Genomic DNA, 14,606 nt, shown 5'->3' with positions numbered 1-14,606 from the left:
TTTTTTTGGGGGTGGATCAGCTTAATATTGCGGAAAGAATGTTGCTTCCAATGTAATTGTCTGCATCATTTCCAATCCCCCATATTTTTTGGGGTAAATATATATATCCATACACGCATGCATACATATATACATATATACATACACATACCTATATAGACATACATACTTTTTTAAAGAATATACCTTTATTATTATTCCCCGCAACCCTACCACCGCTCCCCCAATTGGAGTAAACTAATAAACACTTCTGCTTTTACCTTCAATTTATACATCTTATACCTATTTTACAGACACAGACTACTTTATAATAGTTCTCTCTTGTTTGTTCTTAGTCCTTCCTCTATTTCTGTTGTCCATCCAATTTTATTTCCACTTGTAACTGTGCTATTTCACAAAAGCTCCGCACCTATACACATTTCACAGATCCCGTATGCCCTACATTGTTTATCTTGTTATTAGTCCCACCCTTCAGTTCTACTCAACCCTTCCCATCTATCTTCCAACATCATCCATTTCGGATTTTTATTTGCCATATATTTTTCAACTGTGCTGTGATGCTTCACAAACGATTTGAACCTTCCTATTCTCATAGCTTCTACAGATTGTAAATTAAAAATAAACATTTTTGCTAAAATAATTATTATATTATTGATTGATTGACTATGGCTTTTCAAATCCCCCAGTATTGCTATCTGTAGCGTTAGTTCTAGGCAAATGTTGCAATTCTTCAGCCATTCCTGGACCTGTGACCAAAAACGAGCTACATATGGACAATACCAAAATAAATGGTCTAATGACTCTGCCTCCTCACAGCAGAATCTACAGAGCTGGGAAGATTGTATACCCCATATATATAACATTCTATTAGTTGCAAGAATTTTGTACAATAATTTAAATTGAAAAATTCGAAGTTTTGAATCCGGCGTTGTTTTGCGTATCAATTCATAAACCATGTGCCATGGAATGGGTACATCGAACATCTCTTCCCAACTATTTTGCAATTTATATGGCACAGCTGTCAGTTTTTTGGTCCTTAAATGAAATTGGTATATGTTTTTATTTATCACACTTTTCTTTAACCATTTATGTTCTTTAATACAGGGCCGACATACAAGTTCCTTACTTTTTTCCCCTTCTACTTGCCTCTTCCATTTTTGTGGTAATGCTGCAATTAATTGGTTGTAATTTTGGGTAGAGCAGACATTTCCATATGTCTGTGTGAGCTGCATGTGTGACATAACTCCACCAGTCCTATTTATGATATCATTCACAAAAATTATACCTTTTTTAAACATTTCTTCGATAAATACAGTTTTTTTATCAATTACTATATTTGAATTTAACCACAATATTTGTTGTACTATTTGTTCCGTCCTTTCAGGTGGATTAAACTGAAATTGCAACCAACTTTCTAAGGCTTGTTTAAAAAATAAGGATATTTTGGAGATTATTTCCTTTTCAAACAACCGAAAGTGAGCAGGTGTAATCTGAATAAAGGGAAAAAGGCCCTTCTTGAACATAGGATGAGACATTCGTACCAATTTACTAGAGAACCAGTTTGGATTTAAGTATAACTTTTGTATGACTGATGCCTTTAGTGAGAGGTCTAATGCTTTAATATTTAATAATTTCTGCCCTCCGAATTCATATTCGTTATATAAATAGGCCCTTTTAATTTTATCTGGCTTGCCGTTCCAAATAAAATGGAATATTTTTTGTTCATATAATTTAAAAAGCAGGTCACTAGGTGTAGGCAAAACCATAAGCAAATAGGTAAACTGTGATATGACTAAAGAGTTAATCAGGGTGATTTTTCCACAAATAGACAAGTATTTTCCTTTCCATGGTAGCAAGATCTTATCTATTTTTGCTAACTTTCTATAAAAATTTATTGGAGTGAGATCATTTCTTTCTTTTGGGATTTTTATACCGAGTATATCCACATCTCCGTCAGACCATTTAATTGGTAAACTACATGGCAATATAAAATGTGTATTTTTTAGTGATCCAATACGTAATATGGTACATTTATCATAATTTGGTTTTAATCCAGAGAGGATAGCAAAGGTATCTAGATCCTCTATGAGGCCGTGGAGAGACTCTAGTTGTGGTTTTAAAAGAAAACATGAATCATCAGCGTACAATGACACCTTAGTTTTTAAGCCACGGATTTCTAATCCATTAATATTAATGTTTGATCTAATTTTAACAGCTAACATTTCGATGGCAATAATAAATAGATATGCCGATAGTGGACAACCTTGTTTTACTCCTCTAGATAGTTTAAAACTTTCTGAGATGTAGCCATTATTTACTATTTTACACCTAGGGTTACTATACATAATTTTAACCCATTTTATAAGAGATTCCCCAAAATTGAAATATTCTAGGCATTTATATATAAACTCCAGTCGTACTTTATCAAAAGCCTTTTCAAAATCAGCTATGAAAACCAGACCTGGTGTCCCCGATATTTCATAGTGTTCTATTGTTTCCAGTACTTGCCTTATATTATCTCCAATGTATCGTCCATGTAAAAAACCTGTCTGATTAGGATGAATAATATCTGACAAAACTTTTTTTATTCTATGCGCCAAGCATTTTGCTAGGATTTTTGCATCACAACACTGAAGTGTAAGAGGTCTCCAATTTTTTAATTGGACTGGATCTTTATATATACCACTTGGGTCCTGTTTCAGTAATAACGATATCAGACCTTCTTGTTGCGTGTCTGATAATCTACCATTTATATAGGAGTGGTTAAAACAAGCTAATAATGGTCCTTTGAGTATATCAAAAAAAGTTTTGTATACTTCCACTGGTATGCCATCCAGCCCTGGAGTTTTCCCATCCTTAAAGGCCCCAATTGCATCAAGCAGTTCCTCCTCTGTAATTTGGCCTTCACATGAGTCTTTCTGTACAGATGTTAATTTTACATTATTAATAGGAAAAAAATCCATACAATTAGTTTCAGTTAGTGGAGATGGAGGAGCCTGAAACGAAAACATATTCTTAAAGTACTTTACTTCCTCTTTCAAAATATCATTTGGTGAATCATGCGTGACTCCATCATTTGTAACAAGTTTTAATACATTTTTTTTGGTAGCATTTCTATATTGAAGATTGAAAAAGAATTTGGTGCATTTTTCCCCATATTCCATCCAGTTCGCTTTATTTTTATAATGTATTACACTGGATCTTTCTTGAATAAGTTCCTCCATTTCTTTTTGTTTTTCCTCTAACTTATTCTGTGCCTCTATGGTACTGTTTTTATTGCTATCTAACTGTACTGTTAGTCCTTCAATTTCCTTTGTTAATATGGACTCTTTTGATCTAAATTGCTTTTGTTTTATAGATGAGTACTGAATTGCATGGCCTCTAAAGGCACACTTAAAAGTGTCCCATACAATAAGGGGATCTGCTGTACCTATGTTATGTCTGAAAAAGTCAGTTATAAAATCTTCTGTCCTAGTTCTAAACAATTTATCATCTAGTAGACTTTGATTAAATTTCCAATATCCTCGCCCACGTGGAAATTCTGTAAGAGAAATATATATGCCAATTATGTGATGATCCGACCGCATTCTGTCCCCTATCAACACTTTTTTAACTTTTGGTGCCAGAGAGAATGGTATAAGAAAGTAGTCAAGACGACTAGCTTGATTCAGCCTCCGCCATGTATATCTCACTAAATCAGGGTATTTAAGTCTCCATATATCCACTAATTCCAATATATCCATGACATTCATGATTTCCTTAAGTGCCTGAGGGTGATAGTTTGTAGTGTGATTTCCTTTCCGGTCTATAGAGGTATTTAAGACCGTATTAAAATCTCCCACTATAATAATAGAGTCTAGTGTTGCTTGTAGAGTTGATAAATTCTTATATATATTTTCAAAGAAGCTTGGATCATCATTATTCGGACCGTATAGGTTAACAAGCCATATTTGTTTATTGTCCAATAACATATTTAAAATAATCCATCTACCTTGAGGATCTGTTTGGACAATTTGCACATTTGGATCAAAATTATTGTTAATTAAAACCATCACCCCTTTTGAATTTCTTTGCCCATGGGAGAAATATATTTTTCCCCCCCAGTTCTTTTTCCACAAAACTTCATCTAAAACTGTTGAATGGGTTTCCTGTAAACAATAGATATTATAATCCTTCTCTTTTAGCCAGGTAAATACTGATCGTCTTTTCTTATTATCTGCTAAGCCATTACAATTGTAACTGGCTATACTTATTTCACCACTTACCATAATGAGACCCACCTTTCATTCTTTTAATCAGAATATATTTTTGTAAACGTACTATTAAAAAGTAACATAATGATTGAGTGTCTATATAGTTGTACCATGATATTTGCATTTCTACTAAGTAAACCTCCAATTGGTCCCTACTATTCCACCCGCTAAAAGGCCTCATCTCGAGATGGCTTGTCATCCCAATGCCCGGTAGACCACCCTCGACCCCCTGTATCCCATAGCCCTGAACCGACTGGGATCCATTCTTTGAAAAGAGCATACAGTGCCATTTACCGAATTGAAGAAGATCAATTACCATATGCATTTCCATTGCCCTCACCTCGATTTGTATTATATATATCTGTGGATCATCCTCTATTGTCCCTAACATCTTTTACTTCTTCCTTCGCAACAGTTGTGGGATACACACATACACCCACACACACTCAGCCCTTACCCCCACACAACCATAAGCTCACTTTCTCAACAATTGCACCATCCCAGAGCCCAACTCAAGATGGGTCATGATTTACAAATGCACTTGCAGTTGCAGCTGCATGAGAAGGCCTGCAAGACCGCACAAAAAATTAGCAAAAATTGAGAGATTTATTTACCATTGTCATATCCTAGATAATGGAGGTCAAATGTACACCTTATTCCTGAAACACCCACAATACGGCCACCCGTCATGACCATGTCCCCACGCATCTCCATGCAGTCCGACTTTGATTTTGTGCCGCCAGGGCCACAATAATATACCCCCTCTCTGAATGTCCGAGTGTGACCCCCTCCCCATGGGTTACTGCAGCTAGTGTTGCCAGCACTGCCACTGCCTGGGTGGGGGCACCCCACCGGAATCCCCACCGGCTAGGTACAAGGTCGTCAAGGTTCTCATTAGCAGCTTTGAGAATTTCCTTGTATATTATGCTCTCCCTTATTGGGGCTTTGGCTTTGCAGGACCAACCCTGCCAAGCAGGCTCAGAATCTTGAGGGGGCAGTGCTGCTCTTGGTCTCTGACCTCATTTTAGCTGCATACAGACCGCTTACAGCGGGCACATAAAACAGTTAGGGACTTCTCCTTAGTATCTGGGTCATTCAGGTGGGTGTCTAGGGTATAGTGCCATGGACCGTACCATTAAAATAGGATAATAAATAATTAGATATAATTTATAAAAAATAAATAAAAAATGTAGTTCTCCATGATAGGACAATAAATAAATAAGACGTATAATTCATTATAAAAGTATATCCATCATCTGAACAACATTGAAAGCCCTCTCATACCCAGCTCACAGCAATACATTGGCTCTGGGATATGCAACCATTTCATTACCCACTCACTCAACTTTCCAAACATAACAAATAAAATAAAAAATAAACACAAACCATACCATCCACACATACTGTGCCTTCTGTTTACTTAGTTTTTATCTTCACTATGTTGAATTAGTGCTTGTGTGTTCAATTAGTTATATGTGAAGATTTATAGAAAAGCTATATTTTTTATTGTATTGTTACAATCAGTAACCGGGCTTGAATTGTGTTTATTTCCCTCGTCTATGAGAACTTTGTAATTTTTAAAATAACCATGGAGTAGTCTTTGTGTCTCTGAACAACTGGTTATCAATATATAGTTTATCAACGACGAGAGCTACTCGTTTCGCTTTTAATCTATTTTCTTTGAAAATTGGATACATAGCTTTGCGCCGTTCTGCAATTTCCTTCGGAAACTGATCATTCATGCCAATTTTGGTCCCAGCAAGTCTTTTACCCAGGCTTTTAACCATTATTTTATCTTTAAATGAAGCAAATTTGGCAACGATTGGGCGTTCGTACCTCTGCCCTCTCTGTCCGAAGCGGTGAACGCGTTCAAGTTGGATTTTGTCGATAACTTCGCGTGGAATCTGAAGCGCTGTAAGGAGGAACTCTCTAACTATAGATTCAGGAACTTCTCCTTCTTTTTCTTGGATACCTGTAAGTACCAAATTCTCTCTCATGGATCTAGTTTGTATGTCTAGTAAGGTTTCCTTCAGAACGGTGTTCTCCTTTTTAATTCCATTCATTTCGGTTTCAATCTTATTGACTGTCCCTTTTAGCGCGTGTGTTTGCTTCTCCAATGTCGCAGCTTTTTCATCACTCATCTCTAGGCTTGCCTTCAACTCTTTTATATCCTTACTAACTAATTCAAGTATACCCAGTTTGTCATTTATTGATTTTAACAGATCGGTTTCGACCTTTACCATTCCGGGTGGTGAGAATATTAAATCATCAGTGTCTGTAGAAGAGTCACGTTTTCGTTTTGTAATCGGTTCCCCTGTCTTACTCTCCGTCATGTTTGGTTGTTGCCTGTTTTCGTAATATTTGTCGATAAATGTCTCTAGTTTTAGGATTTGTTTTGTGTTATTGTCCAGATTGAAGGTTATCACTCACCAGATTAAGTAGTGCTAATATTTTAGTCTAATTTAGCAGATATTTCGAATATTATGTTTTATCTTGAGGTGCTCTACATAAATCCCTTCAGTCCGCCATTACCCTTACGTTACCTTTACGTCATACGTCACCCACTACTAACTTACTAACTAAAGAGTAATGGATTATTACTCTGTGATAGATATGTGTATTTGCTGTTGGCAACTGCCATAGGCCTACTGCATTAACATACTGTTGTTATGTAAAGAGTACCTAATGCATAACAAGTAGTGTTTATAATCAAGACTAATATCATGCATAAAGGCTATGGTAGGATTTCATTTACATTGATCCTGAAGGGAGCACCTAACCAGAGGTCTATAAGCTTACAATACATACCCTAACAAGCCATGATAATCTCGACTGAAGACATCTACATAATATTATTACCATGATGCTGTCTCAAAGTTTTAATCTGATATATAAAAATACCTGGTTTCATACATTAAATAATTATCTTTAGAATGGAATAGTCCCAAACCCCGCTCATCTGGCACTCAAGAGAGTCTCAATCGAATGCTCGAAGCAGTTCGAAGAAAACAAATACTATTTGAATCTAGGTCTGTTTACATACCAGTAAGGCATCCACCAGCTTATCATCACGTTTTCCTTTGTCCAGCTGGGTGGAGATCAGGACCTCAGTGATTTCATCTCATTGCTCAGGTTCTTGTTTCTGACCTTGGAGCCTTCCTGCTCTTTTTCACGTCCTTGTGGCTTTCATTACTAACGTCACACTAACTGTGCCCCAGTCCCCCAACTTTTCTGACTGTTTCCGCATGTGATGGCTGAGGGAAAGGTTTCATGTGTGTGTATATATCTCTGCGCTTCATTTAGTTAGTCTGCCTTTTAATTAGTTTTAGGTCCCAAACCTGGGGACAAAACCAACGGAGACACATTAAGATGACTACATTGCAGTCTACAAATCACCTTGTATGTTAATGACTTATGTGATCAAATCAAATCAAAGTTAATTGTCCGCGTACAGTTTAGCAGAGGTTATAGCAGGTGCAGCAAATTGCCTATGTTACTAGCTCAATATTTTGTTCATTGAAAGCTTTCAATGACAGCAGTCAGTCAGCTCACCCTGCTCTGGGGAGACAGTATCTGCTGAGAGTGACTTCTCCAGTTCCCTGGGCTGGTCAGAAGCTGCTGGATGCCTCACCGGATAACACTTAGAGTAGTAGGAACAAAAACAGTCCTGGAATAGTATTTCATAAGCTTTGAAATGTTTCAACTATTAACAAATGTCTCTAATGATTATTTTGTAACAATCAAAACAATCCTTATACACAACTTCTGAGCTATTCTCAATTCCTGTTTGACAGCTTGAATCTGGTTGTTCTGTTGGTGTCACGCCCTGGCATTAGTATTCTTTGTTTCCTTTATTATTTTAGTTAGGTCAGGGTGTGACATGGGGAAGGTATGTGTTTTTGTATTGTCTAGGGTGGTTGTATGGTTTAGGGGGTTAAGTAGAGTAGATGGGTTTGTGTTTAGTGTAGGTGTCTAGCTGTGTCTATGGTTGCCTGAATGGTTCTCAATCAGAGACAGATGTCATTAATTGTCTCTGATTGGGAGCCATATTTAAGACAGCCATAGGCACTAGGTTAATGTGGGTAATTGTCTATGTTTTACGTTTGTACCTTGTGTGTGCACTTACGTCTATAGCTTCACGTTTGTTGTTTTGTTTCAGTTTGTTAAAGTGTTCGTTGCGTGTTTTTTCCTTTCTCTCTAAAATAAAAGAGAATGTATTTTGCACACGCTGCGCCTTGGTCCACTCTCTCTCAGCAAGACGATCGTGACAGTTGGTGAGAGGAATGCAGTCATAGTTGTCACTGACAAGTCACAATATTAATACCAATACAATTTGCTTCAAATAAACATGTACAAAAGTTTTACTAAACTGCATTGCAATGAAAGCTACAACAACACAAGCATTTCTGTGTGGCAGAGTTCCCTTGAGTATTGTCTCATATTTGTTCATGACTTAAAAATCTGTCATTAAGGCTAATTACCTCCTGGAAGTCCTGGTATTGTCACGCCCTGACCTTAGAGATCCTTTTTATTCTCTATTTTGGTTAGGTCAGGGTGTGACTAGGGTGGGTACTCTAGTTTTTGCATTTCTATGTTGGCCTGGTATGGTTCCCAATCAGAGGAAGCTGTCTATCGTTGTCTCTGATTGGGGATCATATTTAGGCAGCCTTTTCCACCTGTTTTGTGTGGGATCTTGTTTTTGTATTGTTGCTTTTTAGCCCTACAAAGCTGAAAGTTTCGTTTGTTATGCTTTCTTGTTTTTGTGCCGGTTATCAATAATAAAAATGATTAACCTACCCCACGCTGCATCTTGGTCCGACCATCCTTCCAACAACGAGCGTTACAGGTATGACCTCACGTCATGTGGCTTTACATCCATCTTTTTTCCCAGGAGGACTGAGCAGCAAAGACCTGAAGGATTTACCATCATTTATATTATTTGAATCAATTATCCATTCAGTCAAGAGCTTACATCAGTCTATAAAGCAATACCACTGACAGATGGCTGATTGGGTCAACAAGTGGACATGCTTTGGCAATTATGTATAAAAGAGTAGCTGCTGCCAAGGCAGCAGTTACTCTTCCTGGGGTCCAGCAACATTAAGACGTTTATATACAGTTTAAAATATTATATGACATTACATTCTATAACACTTTAGCCAATACATTTAGTGTGTTCCCTCAGGCCACTACTCCACTATCACATATTTACAATACAACATCCATGTGTATGTGTGTGTAGAGTGCGTGTCTTATCATGTGTATGTGTATGGTGTCTGTGCCTGTGTGTGTCTCTTCACAGTCCCCGCTGTTCCATAAGGTGTATTTTTATCTGTTTTTAAATCAAATTCTACTGCTTGCGTCAGTTACCTGATGTGGAATAGAGTTTTATATAGCCATGGCTATGTAGTACTGTGCGCCTCCCATAGTCTGTACTTGACTTGGGGATTGCAAAGAGACCTTTGGTGGCATGTCTTGTGGGGTATGAATGGGTGTCTGAGCTGTGTGCTAGTAGTTTAAACAGACACCTCGGAGCATTCAGCTTGTCAACACTTCTTACAAAAACAGGTAATGATGAAGTCAATCTCTCCTCCACTTTGAGCCATGCATATTATTGCATATTATTAATGTTAGTTCACAGTGTACATTTAAGGGCCAGCTGTGCTGCCTTGTTCTGAGCCAATTGTAATTTTCCAAGGTCCCTCTTTGTGGCACCTGACCACACAACTGAACAGTAGTCCAGGTGCGACAAAACTGAGCCTGTAGGATGTGCCTTGTTGATAGTGTTGTTAACCACTAGGTTACCTGGGGCAGCAGGTAGCCTAGTGGTTAGAGCATTGGGTCAGTAACTGAAAGGTTGCTAGATCGAATCCCTGAGCTGATAAGGTAAAAATCTGCTGTTCTGCCCCTGAATAAGGCTGTTATGTAAATACAATTTTTTTCTTAACTGACTTGCCTAGTTAAATAAAATAAAAAAATTAAAAGGCAGAGCAGTGCTTTATTATGGTCAAACTTCTCCCCATCTTAGCTGCTGTTGTATCAACATGTTTTGACCATGACAGTTTACAATCTTCACTATTCTTGGGTAGTGGAATGACTTATGCTTCCCTCCAGGCCAGAGGGCACACACTTTCTAGTAGGCTTAGATTGAAGATATGGCAAATAGGAGTGGCAATATCGTCCGCTATTATCGTCAGTAATTTTCCATCCAAGTTGTCAGACCCCGGTGGCTTGTCATTGTTGATAGACAACAATCACTTTTTCACTTCTTCCACACTCACTTTACGGAATTCAAAATTACAATGCTTGTCTTTTATAATTTGATCAGTTATACTTGGATGTGTAGTGTCAGCATTTGTTGCAGGCATGTCATGCCTTAGTTTGAAAATCTTGCCAATGAAAAAATCATTGAAGTAATTGGTAATATCAGTGGGGTTTGTGATGAATGAGCCATCTGATTCAATGAATGATGGAGCTGAGTTTGCTTTTTTGCCCAAGATTTCATTTAATGTGCTCCAAAGATTTTTACTATTATTTATGTAATTTCTTTGTTTCATAGTGTAGTTTCTTCCTTTTTATTCAGTTTATTCACATTTCTCAATTTGCAGTATGTTTGCCAAACGGTTGTGTCAAATAAAATAAAATGTATTTATATAGCCCTTCGTACATCAGCTGATATCTCAAAGTGCTGTACAGAAACCCAGCCTAAAACCCCAAACAGCAAGCAATGCAGGTGTAGAAGCCAGACTTTTTTCACCCTTTTGCCTCATCCCTCTCAACCATACCATTTTTCAATTCCTCATCAATCCACAGGGATTTAACCGTTTTTACAGCCATGTTCTTAATGGGTACATGCTTATTAGTAATGAGAATAAACAATTTCATAAATCTGTCAAGTGCAGCGTCTGGTTGCTCCTCATTACACATCACAGATCAACAACAGGAATCACCACAAAACGTATTGAATGACCTCTTATACACTATATTAGGCCTATATTGTTGATGGTTTGCTTAAACTTTTTCTTATTCAATTTCAGCAGCCAACTCTCGATTCCTCTTAGAAAGCGCAACAATCTTAGTAGCTGCCACATCAGTATGACATTGTTGCCGCCCGTAGCATTGAATGCAAGGGAAGCCATTAAGCATTTGGCCTCCCTTTACAAAAAAGTATAAAAGATTAGCCAATCAGCGTTGAGCTAAACTGAGCGAGCTCAACTGTGAATGGTCCTGGCGGGAAAAAAAGGGTAAAGGGAAGGCAGCTTGGATTTGGTGCCTCTCCTATCTTTGAAAGCGTACATCATAACAGAAATAACTTGAATTGCTGCATCTCGTTGTGTTGTTGTCCTCTGGTGGCTAGCTACCTAGAAAAAAATGTCCCTTTCCTAAATTAGCCATGGATGGAGACAGGGATTTTGACTTGTGGTTTTAATTAATTCTCCTTACTGGCCAATGATTATCACGGCGATTCTGATCCAACCATTAATTCACACATTGTTGTGCCCCTGGCCTGAGAGGATGGAAGTTCAATATGTACAGTAGCTAGATGTAGAAGGCTAATGTTATCTAACTAATGTTGCCCATGAATGGGAGTTAGCCTAGGACAACAAAAAATAAAAGCAGGTACTGTATGATAGAGTGACAGACTGTTTCGTCAACATGAAAGAGAGGAGGTTGGCATTTCTCTACAAGTAGGGTGAGTCAACATGTTTTTCTACTTGCACGAATGAATGCACGCACGCACGCACGCACACACACACACACACACACACACACACACACACACACACACACACACACATGCGCCTGCAAACAGAAATCAGATCCATGGACAGCCACATTATATTTAGCCTATGTTGATTGGACTCAATAGTTTTTGGTATCTTTTAGTTGATTTGATGATGTTGTCGTGACGTTGTATTAGTTGTCGTGACGACTGTTGCTCATCGAATGATTAAAGGTTTCTAATTGCGTGATTAAATGAATCAATTATTAACTCATTAACCTGGGGCACCATGGGAAAATTAGTTTTATTGAGTTAGTTCTATTTCCCAATTTCTATAACTCAAAGAATATCAGAATATCGATTTTACAGCAGTCGCTAATTAATCAGTTTCCTCTACAATCTCATTCTGAATGTCGCATAATCCGGGAATCTGCACGGACCCGGGTCCCACCAATGAGTTTGTACCACACCAATCTTAGTTGAGTATTTATTTACTAGAAAGCTAAAATGATGATAAAATATACAGATACACAAAACACAGTCTAGGCTATTGATTAGAACTTAGTATAACGGGCCAACACACTATGGCACGTGTTACCCAAAATGGGGATTTAAAAGAGAGAGAAAAAGAGAAAGTACATGAGAGAAATATACATTTGAGTGCATTTGTCAGCTATGCTTATTTTAACCCTCGCCTTGCCCCAAACTGCCGCTCTTATGGGTCAGAATATAATGATGTAGTTACGTGTTGGAGGTCTCAGATGTGAAGCTCCGCGTGGGTCGTTTAGGCTTCTCAATGACGCACTTCTCTGGCGCAACTCTCTGGTTGTCCTCACGATGTCAGTGTCTTTTTGGTTTAGTGGTCTGATTCCTCGCCCTTGCTCTGATAGTGGTCTTCTGAGGACAGACAGCTCTGTAGCTCACAGTGTAGGAATGAAACAGTGTAGATACCACGATTCGATGGAGAGTGGAGGCTAGGTGGTCCGGCTTGAATTCACCCGCTTAGACACAGCTACTCATCAGTAGCATGGGTAGAAAAATATTTCTTTGTCTTCAACCTTGGGTTGAGTTTTTAGACCTCGGCTGCAGCTTGGGTCACTTAGTCTGATCTGTTCATTCTTAACTCACACGTCTTTTACCCTCGGGTCAGAAATTGGCGTAACCGCCTTTAGAGCAATTCTCTGGGCGTACCAAGTTAAGAGGCAAGGTCTAGATTTGACTCAAATCCAATTTCAAATCCAATCCAACTAACTTCACATTTCATCTTTACCAACACGTTCTCTTTGATTTAGACATTTTCCACACAACGTACAATGTATAAATATCAAGCATATCCTAGGAAAACTCTTAAATTTACAATGTTTTCGCAATCTATTAACCTTTAATAACAAAACAAAAATGACATAAATTTTCATATTCCATCTATCATCATGACCACCATTGTGGCTGATGGAAACCATTGTTCCAAAGTCCCGTTATTGCATCTTTAATGTTCTGAGGCTGGTTCTCCATAGTGAGAGGACAAAGGAATGTTGTCTGTGGCCTAAGATTTACCATGGGCGTGAGGGGTCATAAAACCCCCACATCTTCAGACCCCTAGATCTCTCCTCCTCTGTTGGGGTTGAGAGATAATCTGTAGGGTTGTGGTCTCCTATACCCTGACCTGATCAGGACAGTCATGACAATGTTGAAATGTTGAAGTTGAAATGGTGCTGGAATAGTGGAGACAGCTCCTGTTTTCTTTGGGATTTTTTGTAACTCTCTGTGTTCTAAATCAATAGTTGTTTAGCGGTCCGCAAATGTCAAACATTAATTTGCTTAACCATGCTGTAGGTTATGTAATTGTCTGTTACATGTGATATGCATCGTGGACTTCACCAGATAGAGGTTGCTGTAAGGATCTCTGAGTGAACATTTAATAAATACGGACAGCGTCTGGACAGGGGAAACCCGAAACGACAATAATGCTGACACGGGGATGAAACAGAGGAAACACACAGATGTAGGAAAGGCAATCAAAACGTGAAGTAGTCCAGGTGAGTCCAGGTGAGTCCAATGAGCGCTGATGCACGTAATAATGGTGACAGGTGTGCTTAATGAAAGGCAGCCTGGTGTCCTCGGGTGCCAGAGATGGAGAGCGGGAGCAGGCTAGACAGGTTTCTATCCGGTTTTGTGATTTAAAAAAAGGTGTGGTTGAATTTATTCTGCCAAGATTATTTTAATTTCTGAACAAGAAAAAGTTTACAATGACGGCCTACAAAAAGTAAGCCGTCATTGTAAATAAGAATCTGTTCTTAACTGACTTGCCTAGTTAAATAAAGTTTTATTAAACTTTTTTTAAATACTTATTTAAAAACTTAGTGCATTCTGTTTAATTTTTTAAAATAAATGTTCAAACATTCAAAAAAACTGTTTTTGCTCTGTCATTATGTGGTATTGTATCTAGATTGATGAATTTAATAAATTTTAGAATAAGGCTGTAATGTAACAAAATGTGGGAACTGTATATATCACGGTCGCAAGGGGGGGAGTGCTTGGCTTCCCCAGTGATTTTACCCACACACTGCTACTGGAGATAGGTAAGTATAATTAATTCACACAATGCTACAACGCCTACGGCAGCCGTTCCC

Source organism: Salvelinus namaycush, chromosome 11 (assembly GCF_016432855.1).
Source record: "Salvelinus namaycush isolate Seneca chromosome 11, SaNama_1.0, whole genome shotgun sequence".
In the NCBI taxonomy this organism is placed as follows: Eukaryota; Metazoa; Chordata; class Actinopteri; order Salmoniformes; family Salmonidae; genus Salvelinus; species Salvelinus namaycush.
Note: the sequence above shows the minus strand (reverse complement) of the source record.